General features: G+C 43.8%; 1 long non-coding RNA gene across 2 annotated transcripts in view; it reads left to right on the forward strand.

Moving 5' to 3' along the window:
* The window catches only part of LOC110148732 (uncharacterized), a 238,908-nt gene that overhangs the window by 5,649 nt on the left and 206,190 nt on the right, over positions 1-27,069 (forward strand). For both annotated transcript variants that reach the window (XR_011492692.1, XR_002317249.2), the window contains exon 3: positions 26,668-26,758. This is a non-coding gene — a long non-coding RNA (uncharacterized lncRNA). The remainder of the gene's footprint in view (positions 1-26,667; positions 26,759-27,069) is intronic.

Here is a 27,069-nt window from a genome sequence, read left to right on the forward strand (position 1 = left end):
GTCACTGAGGATCTTTGTGTCTTCACTGTCATGAAGAGACCTGGCAACTGGCAGAGAATTTCCTGGGGTGCTACGTGATACGCCATTATTTGCCTCTTATCATCTTAGTAGAGTAGTTACACCGCTGTCAGAGGTAATGGAGACCATGCCACTAAGAAAATTGGCTGTAATTTATTTATCAATTGTTTCTGCATACCACAAAAGCGGCCTTCTACTTTACAGTTGTGTCTAAGGTATTTGAGAGCCCCTGAAGTTCATGGTTTTCCGGTATTCTAAGTTCTACTTATGGCCTTTCCTGTATATGACACACAACACCACCCTTGTGGCTTGCAGGCCGTTTTCTTCTTTGCTTTCTTTAGTCACAAATCATCCTGAGGCATCCCTTAAGTGCATTTGTATTGTTAAGTGCACCGGCTTGATTTGGTGTTAATTCAATTTGAGTGCCCTTAATATCTTGTGGGGGTGATGCAATGCGGGCCGCCTGTACCTTGTAAAATCGGGTCCCAGGTCTGCCTGGGAGCAAAGCACCTTTCCCATAGCCATTTACCAAAGTTGCTGATAAAATTTTCATAAGGGAACCTTTTTAGTCTGACCCTATTGTGTTATTGTACCATTAAGTCTCGGAGAACTGAGCTGGCTTCTAGTGACAGCTTATCACGTTCTCCATTATTGCTGGCTGCCTGAAGAGCTAACGGGCTGGGTGCAGTGCAAGCTCCCTCCTCCCTCCTACTTCTGGTCCGTTCTGGGAAAAGCTGATGGGCCAGCACCTAGGGCCTAATGTGTGATTGTCTCTCTGTGGGTGCCAGAGAGCTGAGCTCTCTTTCTGATGAGCCTGGGAAAGCTTGAGAGGTCCTGAAGGACATGGTAGAGCCTTCGTGACAAGAAGGGGAGAAGAATGGGTTGAAATAGAATGAGAATTACAAAGCACTTTGCTTAAAAAGCAACCCTCCGCAGCAGTAGTGATAATGTTGACACCACTTTGACACATAGCTGGAGGTAGTGGATTGGGCCAGGACCTTTGGAAGGTTGGCATTAGAATTATGACAACATGATTAACTCAAAAAGAACTCCTAATGCTGGGGTTTGGATGTACCTGGGTTTGCATCCAGCCTCATTCATTGGCTTACCTGCTCTGTGACCTTGATCATGTTTCATCTTGGAGCTTCAGGGTTCCATCTGTGAAATGGGAATATCAAGGTCAACTCCATAGGCTTTTTGTGGTGATAACGTGAGCATGGAGTATGGCTGGCACTCACACAAAATGTCTTAGAGTTATTTTAGAATCTCAGAGGTCACAAGGTGAGAAATCTGGTTCACATGGTAAGGCAATTAGCTGGCTACCACAAGATGAAAAAATGAAAGAGAAAAATCTAGAAATCTGGTCTCCAGATCCTCATCTAGGTGTCTTTCCATTCTTCCCATTGTCTACCCGATGCTGTCCACAGACATCAGAAACTTGGTTGGATTTGGGGTGCAAGAGGCTACATTCCACTTCCTTAATGATGGTATTTCTTAACAGCAAACTAAACTGCTTCTCAGACCTTCTGCTTGTCTTGGTGGAAATGGCTTGAGCCTGCCTAACCGTGTGAGCCTAGGCCCTGCTTGTCTCTGCTGCTCTGGCTGAAAAATCTCAGTGGTCTGAGAAAAGAAATGGAAGGTGTTCTTTCAAAAGAACATTTTTTTTTTTCACTTATTTTTATTTCAAAAGAACATTTAAAAATCATTCTTATAAAAGCAATACATGTTTACTGTGGAAATGAGAAAATCTAGGTAAAATATGGAAACTCTAGTGAAAGGAAAAAACCCACCTGTAACCCAGGATGCTGCCCCGTGTTTCCTTTCAGGCTCCTTTCCATGCCCGCACACATGCTAGCTTGTTCAGGCCCTTGCTCGCTGCAGGATATTTTAGGCATTAAAAGTGCAGTCTGGCTCCACAGGCAGATCATTTAACTTTTCCACTATTGTTTCCTCGTCCATAAACTAGGGCTTCCTCAGAGGGTGGATTAGAGACGTAAATGAGCTCATCCACCTGACACACAGTACGGAGTACACAGGAAGCCCTGCCGAGGTTTTCCTTAGGATGGTTATTATTCAGTATAAATCTGGGATCTCCATATAATCTGCTGGAAATACGGCTCTTATGGGGGCCATTTCTTCTTTGCTCACCCCCAGTTGCTCAACTCTTATGCTTTCTTAAACTGCTCACCCAGACAGGGTCTCAGGGTCAGACTGACCCTGCCCTTCCCCGGCTGAATGGTGATAATCATGTGTTCATCTTCTCAAAGGGTTAACACACGAATTCTCACAACTTGACTCCTGGTGGGCGTATTAGACCCACTTTATAGGAGGGAGAACTAAGATGGGGCAGGCATTGAAGTGGCTGTATGAGGTCTCCAAGCAGATGAGGTGGGTGTCCTGGTTGCCGAGAAACAAACAGGGCCACCCATAGGAGTGGTTGGGCTACTCCTGGGCTTAGGATTTGCCTTTATCACAGTGGAGATGAGGCTTAGATGGTACAAGGAAGAAGGCTGAAATCACAAGAACACAAGTTCTTGTAAATGAGTATCTCCTGGAAAAGCTCTGAGAGTCTCGTTGATGTGTGTTTGTGTGTGCGCACGTGTGTGTCATCTTTTTGGTGTTTTAAAGCATCCTTTCCTGGGATTCAAAGATTCTGAGAGTGAAAAATGATCATTTTAAGCCAGACTGGGCAAGATAGGATCATAAATCAGGAAGGATGATCCGGGTCCGGCTGTGTGTGTGTGTGTGTGTGTGTGTGTGTGTGGCACATGCACAGAGAAGGCGCCAGTGTGCAAGCCTCTTGGGGTGAGTGGGAGGAGCGGACATGGGCCTGCAGAAGGGAGCTGGTTTTGATGAAATATTGGCTAACGCTTGGGGCACCGAAGGAGAAGAGGCTCTGGTCAGGGAACTGTGCTGCATTAGAATTTATAATAGATTAGTTTATCTGCCCCTTGATCTTCAAGGGTATTCGGGGAGCTGAGGATGAAGCATGTCTGCCTTGATTTTCACAGTGAGAGGAAACCTCTGGAACAGAATCCCCAGCTTCTCCCTCTGCGCAGCCCAAGGCGGTGAGAGCTTGCTATTCACACCCCCACTCAGGTCATTTGGAGGAGGCTGATGGTGCCCAGGAATGCCGACATACTTCACAACATCACACAAGAAAGAGCCCACTCAGATTCCTAAGGGGAGCTGCTGTTGGTCCATCCGGGTCTCGAGTGCAGCACTGGATGTGATGGCCCTTACTCCCCCTCCCGCTGCAGAAGTTTGCAATCCATATTCATCCTCACTGTCCACAGGACTCCCTTCTCTCCATCTGTCTGTCTGTCTGCCTCTTTCTTCCTCGCTTACTCTCATGAAAAGCGGAGCCTGCTAGGGTGTTTCGGATGCTCTGCTTTAAACGCCAATGAGCTGAAGCTGCCAGGAAAGAAAGAGCGAGAGGTGAAGTGTGGTTTGATGTCTCGGGGTGCTGGCGAGATGATTCATATAACATGAGCCCCTTGGGGTCCTCGGTTAAATCCCAGCCTAGCACCACCCCCCTCCCAACCCTGGCTGAACTGGAACTCTGAAGTCCAGCCAAGGAACATTGCTGGTACTCCCCTGGCAAACAATCGGAGGGTAAGAGGCAAAGGCCAGGGGAGGGGTGATTCTTTCACTGGAAAAATTACCTGCTGGGAAAGAAGGAATTGTATGATGTGTGCGGTGAGAAGTCCAGTCAGGAAGGACCTGGCTGTTGCATTACAAGGCCACTTTCTGAAGCCAGAGGGGCTTTTTGTTGCCAGAGAGGCCTGCAGGTTCCAGCTAAAGTGGCTATGGCAAGTCTTTGGGAGGGCATGGTGATGAGGAGCTGTGAGCCAGGGCTCTGGATGCCAGGTTGGAATGAGGGGAGCAGAAGCTGAGGAGGGGGCTTCACTGTCCTCAGACTCACTCTCCTTATGCAGGAGGGAGACCCAGCAGAGAGAGGGGCTGCCTGCTTCCCAGCTAGCCAAGGGCAGTGCACCCTCCATTGCCCCCACCTGTAGGCTTTGTCTGACATCCCCTATATTTGGCCACCCTCTCTCCACCCCCAGCTTCTTAAAATCTCCCCCTGTCTCACTGGACCGTCTCTCTGCTTCTCTCTTTTTATGGAAGTTGCATAACCATCTTTCATTGAGGGCAGCCCCCTCCCCCCAGGCTTCCTTCACGTAGGTACGGATGCAGAGACTTTGGGGCACCTGACCCAGGTCTGGCCAGGTGACCTGGTGAACCAAGATGGTCCAGTCAGAAGCAAACCTGGAACTTCTGTTGGAAACTTCTGTTGGAACTTTGGGGATGGAGAAGTTCTCTTTCATCTTGGTTGATGAGATGAGAGGATAAAAGCCTGGCTTCCAGGGAGGCCCATCAGTATTGGAAAATCTGTGTGAAAGTGAAGCCACTGGAAAGGGAAGAAGAGTGAAGAGGTGTTTAGAGATGAGTTCCTAATAGGGCATCCTTTGAGCACTAGGATCTGATCTTACTGGAAGGCAGGGTCTACACCTGTACTCTTCAGTTTTACCAGCCAATACATTTCCTCCCCTTCTCCCTTTCTTGTTCAAATTTTTCCTGCTACTTAAAATTGAAAATTTATGTCTGTATGTTAGGTGGATATACTTTTCTCACTTTCTTGCATGGAACCCCCTTTCTCCCTTTCTACTCCTCATCTATGACTGTCTCCCAAAGTTGAGTGCTTAGCTTGCTCTTTTTCCTGACTCACTCAGGCTTTCCATGCACTCTGTGGTATCAACTGTGTGTGACCCCCGTGAGAGTGATCCTGACTGCCACATTTGTGTTTCTACCTTAGATCTTATTCCTCGTATAACACATTCCCACATGGGTGTCATACACATGGTCACGCACAGATACCTGAAGTCAATATGTTACTCTTGATCCTTGGGAATGGTGAGGGGCCCCCTTTTCACGTTTCTCCTCTTCAACCTAGCCATCTGCTTCCTCTAGTTCAAAGTCAGGATTATTTTTGATTCCTTCTTTTCCTCTTTTCTGCCCTATATTGCATTATCCATTAAGCCTCAAGAATTTCTCTCGTGTATGTTGTTTTCCTTCATCTACTGCCATCCTCTGGTCTAAGATCTCATCGCGATGACCTCAAAAGCCTCTTACCTGGCTTTCAAACTGTCCCATCTATGTAGCACCCTCCAGTGTATTTTTAACTTCCTCAAATACCTCTCTCACTTCACAGCTTACCTGGGAATGTTGGATTTCTCACTGTTGGGCATATCCCTTAGATATTGGCATTCATGAGATGTGAGAAGTCACAGAAACATCTTTCTGGAATACTAATTTAATCTGAAATCTTTCTTGGGGTGTGGAAAGTTAAGTGTTTTCACGAGAAAGTAATTAAAAATGTTTTTATATTAAAACAGATTGATCTTGGGTTTCCCAGGTGGTGCTAGTGGTAAAGAACTCGCCTGCCAAGGCAGGAGGCGTAAGAGATGCAGGTTTGATCCCTGGGTCAAGAAGGGGGCATGGCAACCCACTCCAGTAGTCTTTCCCGGAGAATCCCATGGAAAGGGGAGCCTGGCGGTCTGCAGTCCATAGGGTTGCAAAGAGTCAAACATGACTAAAGCGACTTAGCTTATACACACAGATTGATCTCATATAAAGAAAAACACAAAATGCATATAAATTTTAAAGATTAAATATTGATTTCAAAGAAGTTCTGAGATTGTAGAAGTCTGCTTCCAGCCACCACCCAAGAGCTCTGGGGTTCCTTTTCCTATGCCATTGGGAATAAAGTTTGGAGAAGCACTAACATGTTGAGTCAGGTCTCACGTCCTCAACTTGGTGTCTACCTCAACTGCCCCTGTCTTTCCTATGCTCCTCCTTGTCTCTCATCATTTCTTGGAGGTGGAGGGCTTTCCTAGTTGTTCTTTGAACTATGTACCCTCATTCCCAACTTTGTTTCTTGTCACTGTCTCCTTTCCCCAGTGATTTCCCCTTTCTTTTTCATCAGCCTAAATCATCTGCCTCTTTCAGCCTTAATCACCAGCTCACAACGGTTTCTCCCTTCTCATACCCTTGTAGCCTTTGGCAGTCCAGATCAATAAATGGATTATATACTGGCCAAGAGTCACTAGCCTGATCAAAACCCTGACAAGTCTCCCTATTATCTGGCTGTGGGATAAAGTCCGGATTCCTTGGCCTGGCTTACTGGCTCTAGGCTGAGCTGGTCCCTGCCCGATACTTCAGTCTCATCTCCCCTGTGACTTCTTCTGATCTTTGCCATCCAGACTTCAAGAACCATTTAGTGCACCTATAGCACAGTGGCCACTCTCCCCTTTATCTTAGCCCTCTTCATCCTCTTCTCCTTATCTTGTCTTTATCGTTTACAGAAAGTATTGAAGAGAGTGAGGTACAAAGAATGGAGCTAGAGAGGGACCACATCATGTGGGGCCTCACAAGCCTTGATACTGAACTTTATTCTGAGGACAGTAGGAAAACATCAGTTGCTCTAAATATAAATGTGACTACTTGGTTTATGCTTTTTTGTGGGGGGAGGGTGTTGCCTTGTTTTCTATTTCTCCCATTTTTATCATTGTTACTTTATACATATTGAATCTATATTGTGAAGTTCATATATCCCAATGATGGTTATATATAGTTCTTCTTTCCTGTTCTTCATATTCTCTTTTTTGTCTTAAATTCCATTGTCAGACATTGAAAGTGATGCTATGACTTTCTTTGATTCATATTTTCCCTGAATATTTTTTCATCCTTTCATCTTCTGTTTTCTTTTAATTTTTCTCACAAACCACATATCGTTGAATTATATGCAAAAAATTTAGCTAATCTGAGAGTCTCTGTCTCTCCTATACTTAAATCTACTTATCCCCCCAACTATCTCAGATCTATCTCTATTCCATCCACCAGTCATCTATTATTGATCATCTATCATCTGTCTATAATCTTACCCTGAACAAGTTGAATGTGTTAACATACCCTTATTCTTTTTGCTGTCAGTTCCTTTCTCCCATTCCCTTGTTGATATTGTTTGAAACTTTTGTTCTGAGTTCTTATCAATACACTTACTTATTTTTATTTGTTTCTTAATTTTTTAGATAGCAAAAATTCTAGTAATTATTTGAATTTCTTTATTCTCCATATTTCTTTTAGTAATCACCTGAATTTATTTCTTACCTGAGTTGTCTAAATAGTTTGTTGTGTAGCAAGCCTGCTAAAGCCTTGTATGCTTGAGAATATATCTCTTGAGCTCCCAGATTTAAATGATAATTTGCCTGAATATAACATTCTACTATAAAACTCCTTTTTTTCCCCCCTTTAGTAACAGGTGTCTGGTTATCTATATTGGTAGAGGGTCTCTAGATTGATGGAGCTCCTAGAAAGGGGGGTCAGAGATGAGCTCCAAGGCAGAGTATCCAAGTCCCCCAGAACTACAGCATCTTACCTCAATTTTTTGCCCCTTCACAGGCCACAACTCTGGCCAGAATCCTCTTTTAAATGTTCTGAGAAAGTACCCTTGGAAGGAAGTGATCACTGTGGATAAGCTTTTCAAACTCTGGGTGGCAACCCATTAATGGGTCATGAACAGTTTTAGCGAGTCAGCCAGTGGAGGTATGGGGAGGAGGAGGGAAGAGAGAGGAGGAAGAACAAGAAGAACGGAACATGAACAAGGAGGAAAATGAGGAGGAGGAGGAGCAGATGGAGGAGGAAGGAGAAGGAGTGGAGAGGGAGAAAAAATAGAATGGAATAGAACAAAATAGGTTGAAAAAAAATGGAGGGCATCCCAATAGTAAGCATTCTTCTGTGAAAATTTTCTTTCATTTATTCAGGGCTATATGTGTACTGAGTCAGCACATGAAATGTGTTCTCTTATTGTGAGTGGAAGTCAAATTTGAAGAATACAGCTCTTGATGTGACCCACCAACCTTGAGGTGAGGGGGCATGGGGGCAGTGGTTTGGTGGTTTACTCGCTCGATCGTGTCCAAATATTGTGACATCATGGATGGTAGCCCGCCAGGCTCCTCTGTCCATGGAATTTCCCAGGCAAGAACACTAGAAAGGGTTGCCATTTCCTTCTCTAAGGAATCTTCCCTACCCAGGGATTGAACCCAGGTCTGCTGCATCGCAGGAGGAGTCTTTACTGACGGAGCCATCAGCAGAGGAGTGAATGTTGAAGACTGGCTGACCAGCCCATCAGTTTGTCACTCCTCAGGGTGTTGCGTTGTCCCCATTTTACCCTTGTCCCACCAACCATCTGGCTAATGTCATTGTCTTCTTTTCCACAGTAAGGCAGGAGATTATCTGAAGGTAATGGCAAGGGCAGAACTTGGGAGCTTCTTTTATCACTTTGCTCATCCCTGCTGCATCATACCTGCTGTCCCTACCCACGTTCAGTCTACCAAGGGCTTCCCCACAGTTTTATGTTAGCTCTCCAAATCCAGTCTTGCTTCTTCTTTCTGTAGTTCTTCCAGGTTGGTTATGTGCGAGGGAGCCAGCATCTCAGGCTGGTTTTCATGCTGTCAGAAAGCAGAAACCTTATTTGCAATCTGACACAGGTCCCATACCCTGTTCTTCCGTATCTTTACCTTTAGCAGCCTTCATCCTCTTTCCATGCCACCCCAGGCCCTCCCGCCTCATAAATCCTCCTGCTTCATTCTCTTCCTTCCCCGATGCACTATCTATTTTGACTTTTGCCTTTGCCTGTGATTATTGGAAACCTCAGGCCCCAGCCAGCAGGGAGATTTATAGCTAAACAATTACGCTGTTGAAACCCCGACAAGTCTACCCTGGTTAATGGCTTTGAAAATATGGGAGAGGTGTGAACAACTAAGTCTGTGAGGCTCCATGTTGTGGGCCTACAAAGACAGACTTGTAGGACCTATTTACTTTAATGGGAATTGTTCATTTTCTCTTCCCCTTACATTAGTGTTCCAAATGCTGGTCTCACTCAATATGGATTCATTACCTAGAGAATGGCTTGAATATTTGGATAATCATCTTCTAAATAGTTTCTTTTTTCCCTTTCCTATTATGATTTTTGGAGCTTGGCCAACAACAATGCAACAGGCAAGCAACAGACTGAGGGAAAAAGCAAACAGTGCTGGGTTATATTAGTAAATTATCATCTATTAGATGCAGGTGGGATTCCTCAACTTCCCAGCCTGGCAGAAAGCTTTTAATAAAGCAGCATGAGAAGGGAAGAGCTGCTTTTGAGGTGGTGTCACAGAATCTGGGGAGGAAAGGATCAGGCAGGAAAGTTCAGAGGTCAAAGACAAGATTCTGTGCTGCAGGAAAAGTGGGTACCTAGGGGCGAGCCATCACGGGCATCCTGAAGAACTGGGTCTCTGCCTTACCAGGGCAAGCAAATGACTGATCTGACCCGTCATTCCCTTGGAGCAGTTGTACCTGCACACCTTTTACATGACTTCCTGGTAGAGAGGTATACTTTCCTGCCCTTTGACTTTAGAGTGGGCCAAGTAATTTGCCTTGGCCAATGGGAGGTTTGCGGATATGATGTGAGCCCGAGTTTGAAATACACATGTGAGATGGGACTTGCCGTCTTGTGCTCCTGTTTTCACCAGGAAAAGGACACGCCTCAAGAAAGTGCTCTTCCAGTGAAGATGAGAGACGTGGGGGAGCTCAAAACCCAACCCACAGGTTGGAACCGAGCCCAGCCACACTCAGTCTCCATCACTAGCCAAATCCCTGTCAACTCATAGATGTGCGAGTCAAAAATAAGAGCTTTTTGCTGATTGCTGCCGAGATTTTTGTGGTTGTTTGTTATGAAGCACATCTCACAGATGTACCCAGCAGGGCTGCCCTGGGGACACAGTGGGGAGGCACACTCTGCTCTTCACTGAGTTGGTGTAAGAAGTGGAGGTGGTTTTAGAACCCTGGAAAAGTCTAAGCTGTTGCTTTCTGTGGCAAGATGACCCATGCAGATAGCAGTGCCATTTTCTCCACAGAATGGGTCTGGAAAGGAGTGCAGAGACACAGTCTCCAGAACTTCCTGAGACAGAGGAAGAATTGAGAGAGCAGTTCTGTAAAGGAGCAGGAGTACAGTATTTCAAAATGTCGCTTCAAATGGGAGGCTGAAGTCCTTTGGGTGATCTGCACGTAGTTTGTGCCAAGACAAAAAAAAAGTGCTGAGAGGTTTTATGACCATGGCTTAGTTAAGAGTGAGAGGGAATCCATATTGTCTTGACCAGTGTAGCTTTTGATTCAACGCTGGAAGTTTCAAAATGTTTTATTTGATTGATACTCGGTCTCAATCCTCAACACTTAACACAGAACTAAACAAATAGGAGATGCTCAGTCAATTGACTTATAATTGATAGATTATCAGGAAACTTAAACCTAATCACAGCACTGCCATTAATTAATTACATGACCCCAGACTAAAAGCTTAACCTCTCAGTTCCCTCATGTGGAAATGAGCATGATGTTATTTGATGTCCATAGTGTCCATGATGATAGTTGGGAGGATAAAATGACATGAAGATGGAAAAAGTCTGCAGTGCTCCAGAAGTGATAGACTATTATTCTCCCATAGGCACTGCTGTATTGGGTGCTTGTCACTTGTAGAGCAAAATGGAGACTGAAGCAAGAATGCAGCCTTGAAGGGGTCAGAAGGTGCTACTTCCCTTTGCTGTCTCTACAGGAAAATGAATAAATGAAGTAACAATAATATTTCCCAGTCCTTTTACTACTGCAATTTGTGAGGCCAAGTCAGGTCTCTGGGTTGAGAAGTCAAGCTTTTTATTGCACCTTAAATTGCATGGTGTGAGCCCTGATTTGACCTATAATTGTTTTGTAAAAACATTTCCTCAATCAACTACACTGGAGGATTGAACTAGCAGCATCTCTGATCATAGGCCCTCTGACCTCTTTTTAAAGTTCCCTGGTGACGTAGGTAGTCATGTGTGGATGTGAGAGTTGGACCATAAAGAAGGCTGAGCACCTTAAGAATTGATGCTTTCAAATTATGCTGGAGAAGACTCTTGAGGGTCCCTTGGACAGCAAGGAGATCAAACCCAGCAATCCTAAAGGAAATCAACCCTGAATATTCATTGGAAAGACTGATGTGGAAGCTCTAGTACTTAGGCCACCTGATGTGAAGAGCTGACTTGTTGGAAAAGACCCTGATGCTGGGAAAGATTGAGGGCAGGAGGAGAAGGTGGTGACAGAGGATAAGTTGGTTGGATGGCATCATAGACCTTATGGGCATGAGTCTGAGCAAACTCCAGGAGATAGTGAAGGACAGGGAGACCTGGTGTGCTGCAGTCCATGAGGTTTCAAAGAGTCAGACATAACTGAGCAACTGAACAAGAACAAGAAGTGACATAGGTATGATTTGAACTGTGTCCCTCCAAATTCATGTGGTAAAGTCCTAATCCCCAGTATCCCTTGAAGTGACCATGTTTGGATATAGGGTCTTTACAGAGATAAATTGCAAATAACCAAAATAGCCTTCTGTGACCACCTTGCTTAAAATAGAAGCACCCTCACCACACACCTATTTCCAATTTCCCTTTCCCACTTTACTCTTAACACCTGTATCTGCATGTTTTAGCTTATTGATTATATATTGCCTAAATCCCTGTACTGGACTGCAGACTCCATGAGGGCAGGAATTGGGTAATGTAACTGCTTTATTTTGTGCACCTAGAACAGTGCCTGGCACAGAGTTGCCATTCAGTGATGTGTTTGTTAAATAAATAGATCGGTGTTTGACATACGGTGCACTGATAAGGTACAGTGTTGTATCATCAGAAATTATACCATAATGTTCAACCCTGATTCATTCTTAGTGATATAGGAGTGATAAAAATGACAAATAAGAAATCAGTTTTCTAAGGTATATATAGTAGAAGATCCTAATTCTATAAATACATGTTTCCAGGAAGAAATAAACCAAGATATTAATAGTTACCTCTGGTGTGACTTCCCTGGTGGCTCAGGCAGTAAAGAGTCTGCCTGCAGTGCAGGAGACCTGGGTTCGATCCCTGAGTTGGAAAGATCACCTGGAGAAGGAAATGGCAACCCACTCCAGTATTCTTGCCTGGAGAATCCCTTGGACAGAGAATCCTGGGTGGGATACAGCCCCTGGGGTTGCAAAGAGTCAGACACGACTGAGCACATAAGCACAGCACAAAGATAAACAAGTTTAATTGAAGTCATTGCTGTGAATCCTAGTTTAGTATGACTGGTATCTCCATAGAAAAAGAAAATATGGAATCAGACATTCACACAGGGAGAACTCAATGTGAAGATGAAAGCAGAGGCCAGGGCAATTCTTCTAAAAGTCAAGGAACACCAAAAATTACCAGTGGTGTACCAGAAGCTAGGAAAGAGGCATGGAACAGATTCTCATAGCCTTCAGAAGGAGTCAACCTTGCCAACACCTTGATTCAGACTTGTAGCCTCCAGACCTATAAGACAATGAATTTCTGTGGTTCAAGTCACCCAGTTTGAGGTATTTTTTTAGAGTAGTCTTAGCAAACCAATACACATAGAATTTATATTTGTGAAAAAGCTGGTTCTTTGTATTGATAGCAAAGATGTCTACAGTGCTTATGATTTACCAGGCAAGGTTCTAAGTACTTTACTTATAACTTATGTATTCCTCATCAGAAGTCTCTGAGGTAGGGACTCCTAGTATCCTCGTTTTGCTGATGAGGAAACTGAAGCAACCATGTGATTTAGCAGCCTGCTGAGGGTTAGAGTTTGTATGTGGCAGAACCAGGTATGAACCCAGGCTGACTGGCTCCAGAGTGTGTCCTTTTGCTTTCCAGGAATGTGAGATAGAACATTAATGGTGTCCACTTGTTCGTGTAGAGATCCCAAATCTGCTCCCTCGGTCTTTGCTCTCTAGAGTAAGGGAACAACTTTATTTCCAACTCTAAATGATGCTTTTCCTCCTACATTTATGATATAGTTTCCCAAACTTTCCCCCTTGCCTTCTCCTCTGAATATCCCCTACTTCGTCAACATTGTCATTCATTTACCTCAGTTATCCAGGATCCCAAATGTGGTCTGATCCAGTTGGAAAATGGTAGTTATCACCTGCCATGATATTATATTGATTTTTTTAGTAGTTGCATTATCCTAATGATCACATATTAAATCATGGTCAACTGACAGACCAACTTATAGCTCTAAAGCTGATATTATCCTGTCTGTACAGTTTATTCTTTCAACCAAAGTAATGGACTTTGCATTTGTCCCTGATGTTTTTTCCCCCAACATTTACACTGTCAAAATTATTTGAATCTTGATTCTATAATTCATGGCCACTTACAATTTTATAGTAGATTTCTTTGTTGGAATATATTATGGGCAGCTAAGCTTCTGGAACATTCTATCCTTTCTACCTAATTCAAGATGACATAGCCAAACAGTTACTTTGGTCTTAATGAAATGACAATTTCAGGCAAATGTGTGTGTATGTGTGTGTATATTTATGTTGGTATGTACTGTGTTACAGTTTTAAAAAATTTGGTTTGCTCATAATTTTCTTTGATTTTTTAAGCTCCCTAGGTGTCTCCTACCTTTTTTTCTCTAACTTTAAAATAGAAATATTGAAGCATGTTTAGATGAAGAGGCCATGCCTTGTTCTAGGCTTGATCTCCCCAAGATGAGCACTATTCTGTGACCTTCCTATGTTCATGCAGCAAGTCAGGAAATCCAGTCTGCTCACCTTTGGGGAGTTCTTGGAAGATCCTCTTTTATAAGAAACATTATTTTCCACCCCGAGAGAGAAAAGAGGGCTAAGCAAGTATTCTTAGCAGTTCACCAAACACTCTGGAATTATCTTCACATTTTCAGCTTCGAGCCCGTGTCTGAAAGACATACTGATTCCCAAAGCCATGCCAGCTTCCTTCTTTTCCATGGTAGGCAACTTTTGTCTTCTTGGGCTTTTCTCCTGCTACCTTGCTACGTTTATCCATTCTGCTGCTTGCTACCCTAATCCAGTAGCTGCTATTTCTGTTCTGCTGATGTGGGGAATGTCTTTGTTTCTGCTGATTTTATGGCTCTTATAGTAGGCTCTGATAAAGCTTCATCAGTGTATTTAAGTTTCTTTGCAGCCCTCTCTCTTAAGGAATGCAGAATCTGTTTTTCTGAGGCTAGGTGGAAGCACATGGGTTTTTAATTAGAAATACCCCTTCTTACTGACAGTGGACCACTGTTCCACGTAAATTCCAGACACACCATCAGAGGTCAAATTCTTACCACTTGTGGGAAGGTAAGCTCATTGGGTTCTAAGGTGGACATTGTCAATTGTTTACTCACATCCATTCTCTTTCTTCTTTCCTAACAAATCCTTATTTTCTTCTTGGTATTCGACCTCTGTACCCAACTCAGCCTTGTAACTCAAGGGAGGTTTGTTCAGTCTTTCATTTCAGGGATGGGTCTTGATTGGTCTAAGTCAGTCCTTACCACCCCATCTCCTTTGCTGGTCATTATCCCTGGAGCCAGGGATAGGACAGTTCATACCTGATGGTTCCCTGGCAACTACTGGTCCATTGGGTAACCCTGGGACTCCCATTGACCAAATAAGACTGAAGGAACGAATTTTTAGTTCACAGTTTGGGGAGAGTTTTTGTCTTTTGCTCACTGAACATGAATAAGGAAAAATGTAACGCTCTATGCTGCTGAAAGCTAACTTGTAATCATGAAGGAAGTCGGCTTGAAGACAAAGCCAACAAGTGCCAGAACAGACTAAGGGAGCTTCAGAGGTTCAGAGTCTGGGCCGTGATGTGTCCTGCCTTCCTGATATGTGGGGTAACACCTTCTTCTTTCATTGTTTATACCTGTTCTAGTCAAACATGTTCAAATTAATGCAGCATCTTAAGGAAACGAGAGTCTTATGTTCTTGCAGGTTTGGTAGAATTCCTGAGGTGGGCATGCATCCAGGGGAAACCCAGCTTTTAAATGGTAAACTGTCAGCTTTGTTTGTGTAGTGCAATTGAAATATTTGTTTCTTATGGATTAGCTTTTTTTAACATGACAGAGATGCTCACTGGACCCTCAAATAAATTCGTCTCCATTGATCCAGTGTCTTATCCCAATTATTCTCAGCTTCCCAGGTGGCGCTAGTGGTAAAGAACCTGTCTACCAATGCAAGAGACATAAGAGACACAGGTTCGATCCCTGGGTCAGGAAGATCCCCTGGAGGAGGGCATGACAACCCACTCCAGTATTCTTGCTTAGAGAATCCCATGGATAGAGGAGCCTGGTGGGCTACAGTCCATAGGTTCACAAAGAGTTGGACACGACTGAAGCAACTTAGTGCATAGCATGCATAGGGTGGTGATGATCATGTCTGATCATGCCTTATAAATGAAACATAAGTATAAGAACCTTAAAAACCTTTAAAAATCTGATGTTGGTTTTATAAAGCTATATAAATTATGTTGAAAAAGGGAGACATTTAGTTCATGCATGACTTAAACAAAAGAAAAAGTTCATTGTGACCGTCCATTCCAAGATGCCTGCTCTTAGGAAAGGTACTTGGTATCTTCCTAACAAAAATGTAAATACTCTTTCCAGCGTGTCATATCTCTGGTAGCTTGGAGAACTTGGAGAACGAACGGTTTTATGTGGTAACATGATTATTTCCAGCATTTCTAATCAAATAGCTTATAAGGAAGTGAATCATATATGGTCCAAGTTGGTTTGAGGCAGAATAAATTCATTCACATCTTCATGCTAGGTATGATGTGTTTTTAAGTTTTAGATGTTCAGTCTCTTTTTGTGACAGCCTCACTTTAATGTCTCAGGTTTCCTGAATACCAAACTCTGTTTGGCTGATGTAAACTTTTATTAGTGTTTCTGACCTAAAGGTGGGATAATTTGCTCTTTTAGGGCAAAGATATACCTAGTTTCATTTCAACTAACCAATAACCTCTAGTTTTTCTTTTAGTTGAACTTATATATTTGTGTTGTGTGTGTGTGTGTGTGTGTGTGTGCATGTGCTTTTGTATGTCTCCTTATGGACACACATGCCTGAGCTTTTTATAAACCAGTAGCAAACAACTTAAGAGATGTGGTCATATAGAATGGACTGAGCATCCTTTTGTTGAGTGAGAGATAATAAATCATTCTTCTCAGGTGGAATCTTTTATTTATGCTTTGGGATTCCATTTTATCGAGAAAGCTTTGGTTTTCCTTTTTGGCTTTGTCTAAGCTCCACTTTAGTAAGTAATTCCAATCAAGCTGACATTTATTAGTGAGGACATGGTCCACTCCAGTCTCATATTCACAGTCCAGCTGTTGCCATAACAACTTTGCTCTGGACTTCCCTATTTGTAAGTATGTGTGTATAATGGCAGTGCTGTGTGGTTGCAGATTTGCTGTTTGTTAGTAGAATAAAATCACTATCTACTCCTATGCCTTAGGAATCAGTAAGCAAGGGTTTTTGTCATTAAAAGAGTTTTAGCTTAAAATTTGAGCAATTGAATAGTATTACCATAAACTGGAATACAAGATTTTACTTATGGGTTGTACGCTGAGAATATTTCTGTTTTCTAAGACATTTCACACTCATTGTTTTCTCCTCACAATAATCATGGGGGTCTGAAAGGTACATGTGCATCATGCCATCATCACTGTTTTGTAGTTGAAGAAAATCAAATCAGAGCAAAGTGATTTTTCCCAAGGCCACTCAGTTAAAAATTGGCCAGTCCTGAGATTCAAACTCAGAGCTTCTAAATTCCACCATGGTTTTGCTACAGGAAGAAACAGAGGTTGAAACAGTACTCTGAGGTCATTCCAAATTATTGTCTGTGTTGTTCTTGTGGGTGTGCGTGCATGTGTGTCTCTGTGTGTCTGTGTGTGTGTATGTGTGCACCATCTCAGAAGGTAGGAGTCGCCTGTGTTATTCTTGACATTAATTTTCTGAGGTATCCCAAGGAGATTTTAAATAACTTACTTGGTTGGAAAATAGAGCTGTTTATTTGGGTGCTCTGGCTGGTGTGCCAGTTAAATCATTTCTGTGTTGTTAAGTACTTCTTAGAGGTGGTTCTAGAAAGATAGAGCTTCACATTCCTTTATTTCTTAGAGATCCAGAAATTCAGATTCCCTGGGGATGGAACCTCTTTAGCTTCAGGGTTTTTTAATAATCAAATTTATTTATTTTAATGGCAGCCCACTCTAGTATTCTTGCCTGGAAAATTCTATGGACTGAGGAGCCTGGTTTGTTACAGTACATGGGGTCACAAAGAGCTGAACATGTCTGAACAACTAACACTTTCACACTTTACTTATTTATTTTTAATTGAAGGATAATTGCTTTACAATATTGTTTTGATTTAAGTTTTGAAAGGATTTGAGTTGTTAGCTCCCCAATGGAAGAGTTTAAAACTTTTAGTGCTCTTTCTACATGTAAAAGATAGTATTTTGTCCTGATTGTCACATCTCCTGGAGTTCTCTCTGTGATTTCAAAAATTCATAAAGTGAATTTTTTGAGTATCTGTATATGCTGGCAGTGCTCAGCGCCTCCCTTTAGTGATCTCAGTTTTCTGATTTACAGAGACTGTATTCTGAAGCAGTTGATTTTGCTGAAACTAGTGATAAACTAAAGAGGCCGAAACATTGTTTTTCTCTCCAGTTACTCTCCTCTTACAGACTATTCCATTGAGTTAATGTTGGACACAGGTGGTTCCTTTTAAACCTGAATCAATATGTTCTAGAAGTTGTGCTATTAACATCTTCAATCTGTATAGCAGAATGTTTAAAGTAAAGGCTATTTCTTTAAAATGAGGAAGGAATAGTTTTGGAGGCTGGGCACCATTTTTTCTTAACTCTGATGAACATCAGAAGGGGTCTTCGAGACTGGGAATGAGCCCGCTGAGCTGGAAGGCAGGCTGTCTGTCAGCGCAAGGCAGAGGAAGGACATAGCTTATGTGCTTCTTTGTCCTCTTCTTGATCTACACTCCCTCCCAAAGTGATTTTGTCCTATCCCAATGGCTTGCTGCATTTTTCAGAGCTTGTTCAGGGAGATAGAAACCACTCTAGGGAATTCCCTGGAGGCTCAGTGGTTAGGACTCTCTGCTTCCAGTGCAGCAGGTCTTGGGTTGGAGTCTAAGTTGGGGAACTAAGATCCTGTATGCCTTGCAGAGTGGTCAAAAAAAAAAAAAAAGTATTATAAACAGTAATGACTTGAATTCAGAGAATTAGAGGCAAACAAAACCGTTGGAAAGGCTGTGGAGCTAAGATCAGGGAAACTCCCAGTGCTGATCTCAGCTGCTGGCAGCGCTGGAGTGGGTCATTCTGGAAAGTTTCCCCAGAAGTCACTGTGAACTTCACGTCTCCAGGAGCAGGTGATTCTCCAGAGCTCGCCTGGAAACCCCCGCCATATATGCTGACATGTCTGCCTGGAAATCTTTCTGGAAAACTCTGGCTTCCAAACCTTGTGCAAGGGCCTCTGAGAGGAGACCCTAAGCCACAACCACAGAGGGGAAGACTTCTAAGAAATGTGTTTCCGGGCTCTCCCCTGCCCTGTGATACAGAGGAGAGTGTAGCAGGAGGTGGTGCTGATGCTGAGTTATCAGCTGACAACCAAGGACATTGCCTGTATCCATTTTAAAGACCATTATTTTCAGTCCATATCACGTGAAATACAGTTACTATATGAGAATGTGCAAGTCCAAGGCTCCATGATGATCACAAATGTGAATGAATTTGGTAGCCTTTATCCTCTTAAAAGTTGTTGTTTTAGCAAAAAAGTAGGAAAATAAAAAAGAAGAAATTAGAAAACCAATGATAGCCTCACTTTGATCTTTATCTCTGTCCCCAAAGTGAACAACCTCACTAACCAGCGACAGTGATTTTTAAAACTTTCATATGAATCATTACAATTTGGGCTTTCCGGGTGTCTCAGTTGGTAAAGAATCTGCCTGCCAATACAGGAGACCTAGGTTAGATCCCTGGGTTGGGAAGATTCCCTGGAGAAGGAAATGGCAACCCACTCCAGTATTCTTGCCTGGATAAGCCTACAGACAGAGGAGCCTGGTGGGCTACAGTCCAAGGGCTCACAAAAGAGTTGGACATGGCTTAGTGGCTAAACCACCACCTCCCTGAATCTTTACTAAATCTGAATGAAATTCAAATATTGGCTAAGAGTTTATCTATTCTACCATAAAGAGAAGCTCCTAAATCAACAGTTCTCAAATGTTTGATACAGTGAAGTACTTCTGGAATATTAACACAATGAAGAAAAACACCTTTTCTTTTACAAGTAAAAGAGGATGATCAGGAAAATAGAAATAATTCTTGTAAAGTAGAAAATCTTCTCCTAGCTCTTCCCCTCCAGCTGTTTCTTTTTTTTTAAATCCCTGTTTCATCATGTGCTTTTTCTCTAATTCCTCTTTCTCTCCTCACACCAGTTGTACCATTAGCTCTTCCTTCTCTTTGTTTTTCCAAGGAGACTTGGTCATGGCCAGGGATGGTCATCCCCCACCTCAGGAACACTGACTGTGCTAATATAAATCATTTGTGGAGAACATACGATAGCCGACAGCCCAGGCCAGCAGGTCTTGGAATGTGTTCTCCTGCCAAAGCCCCTCCTCCCTCCCACAGACATTTTCATCACTGGATTTCAAAGACAGATAATGCATGAGAAGAAGTAACAGCCGTTTTTCTTCCCCCAGCATACCTTCCTCCCACCAAAACTCACCCTGATACCCAATGGGAAAGAAATGAGACAATTAGATTTTTTTTTCCTTAGAAAATTTGCAAGACGAAGCCCCAGAGACAGAGCATGCCAGATGTTGTGGAGAGCATGGCTGCTGGGTCCCTTCGGCCACACATGCTGAAGTCATGAAGTCAGGAAACCTGACTCAGTAGTCACTGTTCCAGTGTGGGGGCTGACAAAGCACCGCACGGTCTGGGACGACTGGAAACCGAGCCCATCCCCGGAGCCCAGTCCTCTTCTGAGTGTGTTCTTGGGCTGGGATCAGTGGGAGGGAGCCTGGAGGCTGTGGACTACTTCAGCACTTTCTGGGAAACTGTGAAAGGTCAGTATAAACTGGGGGCTTGGTGTCCCTGCAGTTGCAAGGGGAGTCCCGTCCACACTGTTGATGGATGCTGAGTGCCTGGAGTCTAACCGTGGGTCCTGGTACAGGGTCTTGGATGCATACTCCCACAGTGAATGAGATGAGATGTCCAATAGGTTTACATGAGAGAAAGTAGGAAAGCACATGCTTGCGTGTTTTTCTATTCCAGGTTTGCCTTTATTAAAATTACAGTGAGACAGTCCTACAAAAAATGAACACAAACACAAGAGTGAACCAACTCTTAAAATACAGGCTCTAGGCTCAACCTGCTGCTGCTTGAGCCCAGATACAATCAACTCCCCCTCTGCCATATGCTGTTGTTGCAGGTTGAGGTGGCATATTTATACCAGACTTCTATGGATTCAGAAGACTTCAGTGCTATGCTTATTTGCTCCAGACTTGACACAGCCTGGCAAAGCAAATAAGATCCTCCTTTTTGGCCCTGCTGATCAGCTCTGGGAACAGCCCCAGCTGTCTCTGATTCCCTGGAAACCAGAGCATCCTCCTGGGCTCACATCTAGAAACATTCCCCAGATATGGAGTTGTACGATCAACATGGACCCATGCTCTGGTTCTTAAATTAGTTCAGAACATTCACCAGGGAGACTTGTTATAGATATGGATTCCAGGCTGCCAGCCCCAAAGATTTGAGTGGACTGCTACAGACCAAGGCTCTTTCCTAAGTTCCCAGGTGGGTCTGATGGACTTGCTGAGCATCGGTGATCTGTCTGGGACAGCTGCATTAGAAACTTTTTCTTATAGCGATGCCTCCAAGTGCCTCCCTAGTCCCCCCACCCTCCCCCATCCAGACAGGTGCAGACATTTGCTGTTTGCTATTCATCAGAGCATTTTACAACTAGCTTTCTGCAGAACAATAAAAAACAAAAGAGTTCAACTTAAACATAGCCAAATGACTTTTCACAGAGCAGTAAAGTGATTTCCTCCCCGGCTCTGCTGTGAAGCAGATCTGAGCAGCTCTGTCCATGCCGGACATTTTTGCAAGTTGACCCTGGGCCCACTTCAGAATTGCCCTGCAAGGGACCTGGACTGCTGGGTCCAAGGTCCATCACTGTGGTTAATTTCAGGCCTGCATCCCCAGGGGTGGTTGGGAACTGTCTGAGGCCTCAGACCAGCTGGGTAAAAGAGCCCCATGCCCACGCTGCCTGGTGGCCTTCAGAGCGCTGCAAAGTGGGTGGTCTGTGAGCTGGCAGAACTCAAGGCTGCAGGAGTTCACAGCCCCCTCTGGGGGACATGACGAATGACCGCGCTGACAAATCCTGGTCTGCTTTCCATCTCGGAGCCGTGCACGGTTTCGCTTTCAAAGCAGGAAAACAAACCACGGGAAGCAGACACAACACTCACAGGCCACAAATGATACAGCCATTTTCTCCTCTCAAGTCAGGGACCTGCAAAAGGGAAAGAAAAACGGCTCTGTTAGAATTCCTTGATGAAGAGTGGATACAGAAAACGCCCCCAGGGCTTCACCTGAAGTCCCACCCTGCACCCTCTCTTGTCACCCCTCCTCTGACCAGCTTGAGATTCAGTCCTCTCTGGTGCTCAGACCCATCTGATACTGGTCTTTTCCAGGGCTTCCCAGTTTGCACCAGCCCTGATGATCCCCAGGCCACTGAGGAAGGGCCACACAGTACACCAGCCAGTCAATGTCTGCCAGATATGTTTCTCGAGTGCCACTAAAACCTCTTCTGAAGAAAAGACTCTGCAGGTAAAGGACAGTCACAATATTCTAATCTACTCTGACCTCTCCTCCACTTTAAGGATGAGTCCAGTGAAGAAAGGAGGAGAAAAGAACAGTGTCACGAGAAGTGGGTTGATTTCTGTGACCCGCTTCTCTCTGATGTTGCCTTGTCCCCATTCCCCTCTTTCAGCCTCTGTTCCTTCCTTTAGGATGTGCGTGGTAATTTAAGGTTGAATTATCAAGAACCAGAAAGAACCACTAGAGAACTTTGTTTCTGTAGACTGTGAATGAAAACCATGTTAGCTAGCCAATATAACAAGTGATTCCCGTGCTTCAGCCTCTCCCAGTTGGCAGACGGATCTCTGGGATGCCTGGATACTGTCTGCCACACGAGATCATGTCATGAAGCCTGTCTTCTCTGTGTTCTCACGGCAACATAGGAAATGAGGCAGACAATTGGGGTGGTCCCCTCCCATGGCTGCATGTATATAAAGTGGCTTTGTCCCCCTAGCCATAGCTAGCTAAGCCAATCTGGACCAGTGAATTCCTTCTCTTCATTGTGTAGTGGTTAGCAGCAGGGATATGCTTATGCAAGAGGTGCTATAAAAAGTAGGGCCATAAGTGTTGTGGGTAGACAGGACACTATGAGCAAAGTTGCTGCTGCTGCTGCTAAGTCTCTTCAGTCGTGTCTGACTCTGTGCGACCCCATAGATGGCAGCCCACCAAGCTCCTCCATCCCTGGGATTCTCCAGGCAAGAAGTAGGGAGGATCAAATGAATAGAGTTCAGAGTAGGCTGTAGGGAGCACTGGGAAAGAAGGGTAAAGTCCCTGTTATATCAGGTTAAAGTACTTGGAATACTTTCTTAGGCAGTTGGCAGACATTAGAAGGTACGTTAAATAAGGAAGTGAAATGATCAAATCTAAGTGTAACAAAGTTAACTCCAGTGGCTCAGTGGAACCTGGGTAGGGAGTGAAGAGGTGGTTAGGAAAATCTATCTTAAATGGTTTATTTGTTCAGTTGTTCAGGAAAAAAGGCTATAGTGCTCATTGGGTGTCAAAGGAGAGTAGATAAGAGCTTTAACTGTGGTAATCCCTGTGAAAAAAAAGGAGAAGGGGATTCACAACCTAGGTCCAACAAGGCTTGACAACTGATTTGCTGTGGACATGAAGGAGGAGCAGGACTCAAGGGTAACCGAGGCCACAAAGGGACTGTGCATGCATGCGTGCTAAGTTGCTTCAGTTGTGTCCGACTCTTTGTGATCCTATGGACTATAGCCCATCAGGCTCCTCTGTCCATAGAATTGTCCAGGCAAGAATACTGGAGTGGGTTGCCATGCCCTCATCCAGGCAGTCTTCCCAACTCAGGGATTGAACCCACATCTCTTACGTCTCCTACATTGGCAGGTGCGTTCTTTACCACTAGTGGGAAGCCCACAAAGGGACTGACAGGCCACTATTCTGAAAGGGACATGTAGGAGGAGGGGCTCTTTGGGATGGAGTAGGGGGAGTGATCAGGATATATATCGAAATCTGTTTCCTCCCTGACTGATGAGGCTATCCTAACATTAGAGAACTTTCCAGAGGTTTGGAATCAATCCACGCCACCTACAAAACTAATGTGAAAACAAAGGAGTATATTTCATGATGATATGAAACAATCAGAATGTGCTAACAGGGAGGTCACGAAGGAAATGAATTATTAGGAAAGAGTGTGAGTCCAATACTAATATGAAAGCCCTTTTCAGGAGCAGTGGGCCTCTTAGAGATTCGTAGCAGGGCTAGGATACAGTCACCTTCAATGAGTGTGGGCTTCTTTGGAGAACTGAGATAAACATTTGGGCCCATGGCTGGACTTCTTTGGAGAAAGGATCTCAGGGGATGAGTAGAGCAGAAAATTTTATCTTCTGCCAGTTTTCTCTCCTTCTTGCGGGATCCCAGTGTTCTAGAACATTCCTCAGATGTGGTCTCCCACCACCTTCTTCTGAAATTCACACTTGGCTCTCTCTCTTTAATGCATACCACATGCACCTGTGTTTTGAAATATGGATAACTCTGACTTACTAGGGTATTTTTTCTGTTATCACCTGCTTCCCTGTAGAAATGTTAGAAAGACGGAGTGGGGGAAATCATAGAAAAAGCCTGGCTTTGGTGCCAGAAAAACCTGTTGTCAGATTCTACCTGATGTGACCTTGAGCAAGACACTGAGCTTCTCTGGGCCTCCGTTTCTTTAAAACTTCATTAGACTATTTCAGTATTTGAGGTGATGTCTAAAAAATATTCAGTACTTAGTAAGCATTTGGTAACTATAAGAATGACTGTGACTCTACACTCTTGTTTCACTGTTCAATATTGTAAATGGTCCCAGCTTATCTGCCAACAGGTAAAATTCTCTAGAAACAAAACTTTAGCAAATATCAGTGTGGAATTTATTCATGTTTTATTTAATTACTTAGGGCATTTAATGAAAGAATGAATTATTAAGTGAGAACATTGATTGTTCCCTGTGTATGGCAAGAAGATCTCCTGCGTGTGCTTAAAATAACTCCATAAAATGTAGATCAAGCCGTAGTAAATTAAAGGAAGGGAGAAATGGCACGAAGATGAAAAACACAATTGAGTCTGCAAGTTTGCACAAAATGGTAGCCACACCCCAATGATCCCACATCCCTCCCACTCAGAATTCTGGCTCTCTGGAGTGCTGGTGGGTGCTGGGTTCATGAGCCAGAGTGAGACAAGCTCTCTCTGGTATCTGTGTTCCTCCGGACCCTCTACCCTTCTTTGCCTTACTCTGGGCCCTGGAAGCCTTGCTGTCTGGATTTTCATTGGGACTGTCCAATGGGAAACCCTTGTAGGATGTGGGAATGAGGGAGAAGAGAGATCTGAGGTATTTATCGCCCTGATTCTCTCTACTGAGTCTCTCTCTGACATTCTCTAGGTTCTAGAAGTTGAGTTTCAGGTTCCCTCTCCCTACCTCTATGGGCCTAGAGGTGGTGACAGCTCCCGTGTCTTTAGACCCAGGGGACTGGACCATCTCTCATGTGGTATACTCTGCCTACACTTTGTAAATAGTCCTTTCATTAAACCTTTCTAGAATTCTTTGGATTTGAGTGTGCCATCTGTTTCTTGCTGGGCAGTTAGCAGTTGATACCAGCCACATCACACTGGTACAGAAAGCTGAGAAGACTGGAGGAAAGGAAGCAAAATGAGAAAACAGAAGATTAGAAAGAAGGGAGGCTATGACAGCCATGGAAAGTATCACTGGAGGACAGAGGGATAGAGAAGGCAGGAAATAAACTAGGATCACACCAATGGAGCCGAAAAGTGGTGTGTGGGGCAAAGACACACAACACCAGCCTAGAGTCTAGGACTACCCCTCACACTTGGCCTCACCAGCCCTTGAGAACCTCTCGGGTGTCAAAATAAAGCCAGTCAGAGTGGTTCACACATGGGCTGGAGTGCTTGGTGTAAGAGTAAATTGAGTTACACATAAGGCGGTAACCTCTGAGTTACTTCACTGTGTGAAGACATAGTCTAGTAGCTGATAGTTAAAATGTATGTAATCTAGCATCTTGAGATAAATCTGCATTATATTCCATACATTCCACAAGGGAAAACCATATTTATTGAGGGTCTAGTTCTTGCCAAAGCAGGTCTTTTGAAAAGCTCATAGCAGCTGAAAGGAGAATAGTGTTACCCTCATTTCATAGGTAAGGAAGAACCTTCAGGGAAACCAGCTAACTGGCCTGAGCTACACAGCTTGTATGTTTCAGATGTGGGAGCTGACCAGTCTTTCTGATTTCATTGAGGAATCACACTCTCTCAAAAACAATGAATCCTTATCCAGAGGGATCCATGAACATTCTGAAATCCATGAACATTTGAGGCATGACTATACATTGCTCTGGTTTGCTTTCAGTTTCCAGAAGCAATTTCTTGATTCATTTTCCTTTCTAATGTTCCCCTCCTTGTGAGAAATAGACTTGTGTGTGTTAGCCAGAGATGGCGTGTGAACTGGGACTGGGGAGTGGTAATGATGTGGTGGCTCAGATGGCTAAGAATCTGCTTGCAATGCGGCAGACCCAGGTTCGACCCCTGGGTTGGGACGATGCCCGGGAGAAGGGAATGGCTACCCACTCCAGTGTTCTTACGTGGAGAGCTCCTTGGACAGAGGAGTCTGGCATGCTACAAGTCCATGGGGTCACAAAGAGTTGGACATGACTAGTTGACTGACACACTCCTACTGCTGAATGGTATGACGTGCTGTGCTCATGTTACATTTCCAGGAAAACCGAGGCTGCTCGGTGAGTTCCCAACTCCACGTACTGGGGCAGGGTGACTCACGCTGTAACGCTGACAGCAGGTTGTCACTAAGGGTATAATGATAACCCCTTGTGGAAGGTTTGTTTTGTTTTTTAATAATTTTTCTTAAAACAGGAAAGAGCTAATAAATATAAAATCTAGTTGATTCCACAACTGTGTAGTGAGTGACTGTTATATGTAGGACCCTGGGTTTAGAAGCTCCACTTCTTTAAGGCTTATTTAAATGTCAATTTTTATTAGAATTAATCAAACAAAGCACTACCAGGATCTTGGCCACCCTGCTTCCCTGGTGGCTCAGATGGTAAAGAATTTGTCAGTAGGGGAGGAGACCTAGGTTCGATCCCTGGGTCGGGACGATCCCCTGGTCAGGATTCCCTTCCTGGAGAAGGAAATGGCAGCCCACTCCAGTATTCTTGCCTGGAAAATCCCATGGATGGAGGAGCCTGGCAGCCTGAGCGATTAACACTTTCAACTTTTACCTTTCAGAGGGGTTAACACCCAAATGCCTCTTAGGGGCAGCTGCATGTGCCCGTGGGACTGCAGCCTGTTCTCCTATGTTTATTATTTCTATTTCCCTTTCAGAGCAAAGAGGAAAAGAGGCACAGGAATTCCCAGGCAAGAAATACAGATAGTAAAAGCTGTTGCATGGAGCTCCTGGAAGGCTGGTGAGCAGGTGGGTAAGGATGTCAGGGTGAAGATATGGCGGGTGAAAGAGACTAAGGTTAAAGTAACCATGATTGCATTTGAAGCCACATCAGCTCTTCCTGATTTCCTGTTGCAGACAGTAATTTTTTAAACATTTTAAAAGACATAAAGACATTTTAAAAGACATTAAAAAATATAAAAAGACAAGAAATTTTTAAACATATCTGATGTCCTTTTCATAAGAAAAATACCATAGGTTTCCCTAGTGACTTCTATGACAGATTCTGAAAAGCATACAGTGGAGGCAATGTTTGCATGAGGTGCATGAAGAGGTTAATG

This window comes from Odocoileus virginianus, chromosome 18, assembly GCF_023699985.2.
Source record: "Odocoileus virginianus isolate 20LAN1187 ecotype Illinois chromosome 18, Ovbor_1.2, whole genome shotgun sequence".
Lineage (NCBI taxonomy): Eukaryota > Metazoa > Chordata > Mammalia > Artiodactyla > Cervidae > Odocoileus > Odocoileus virginianus.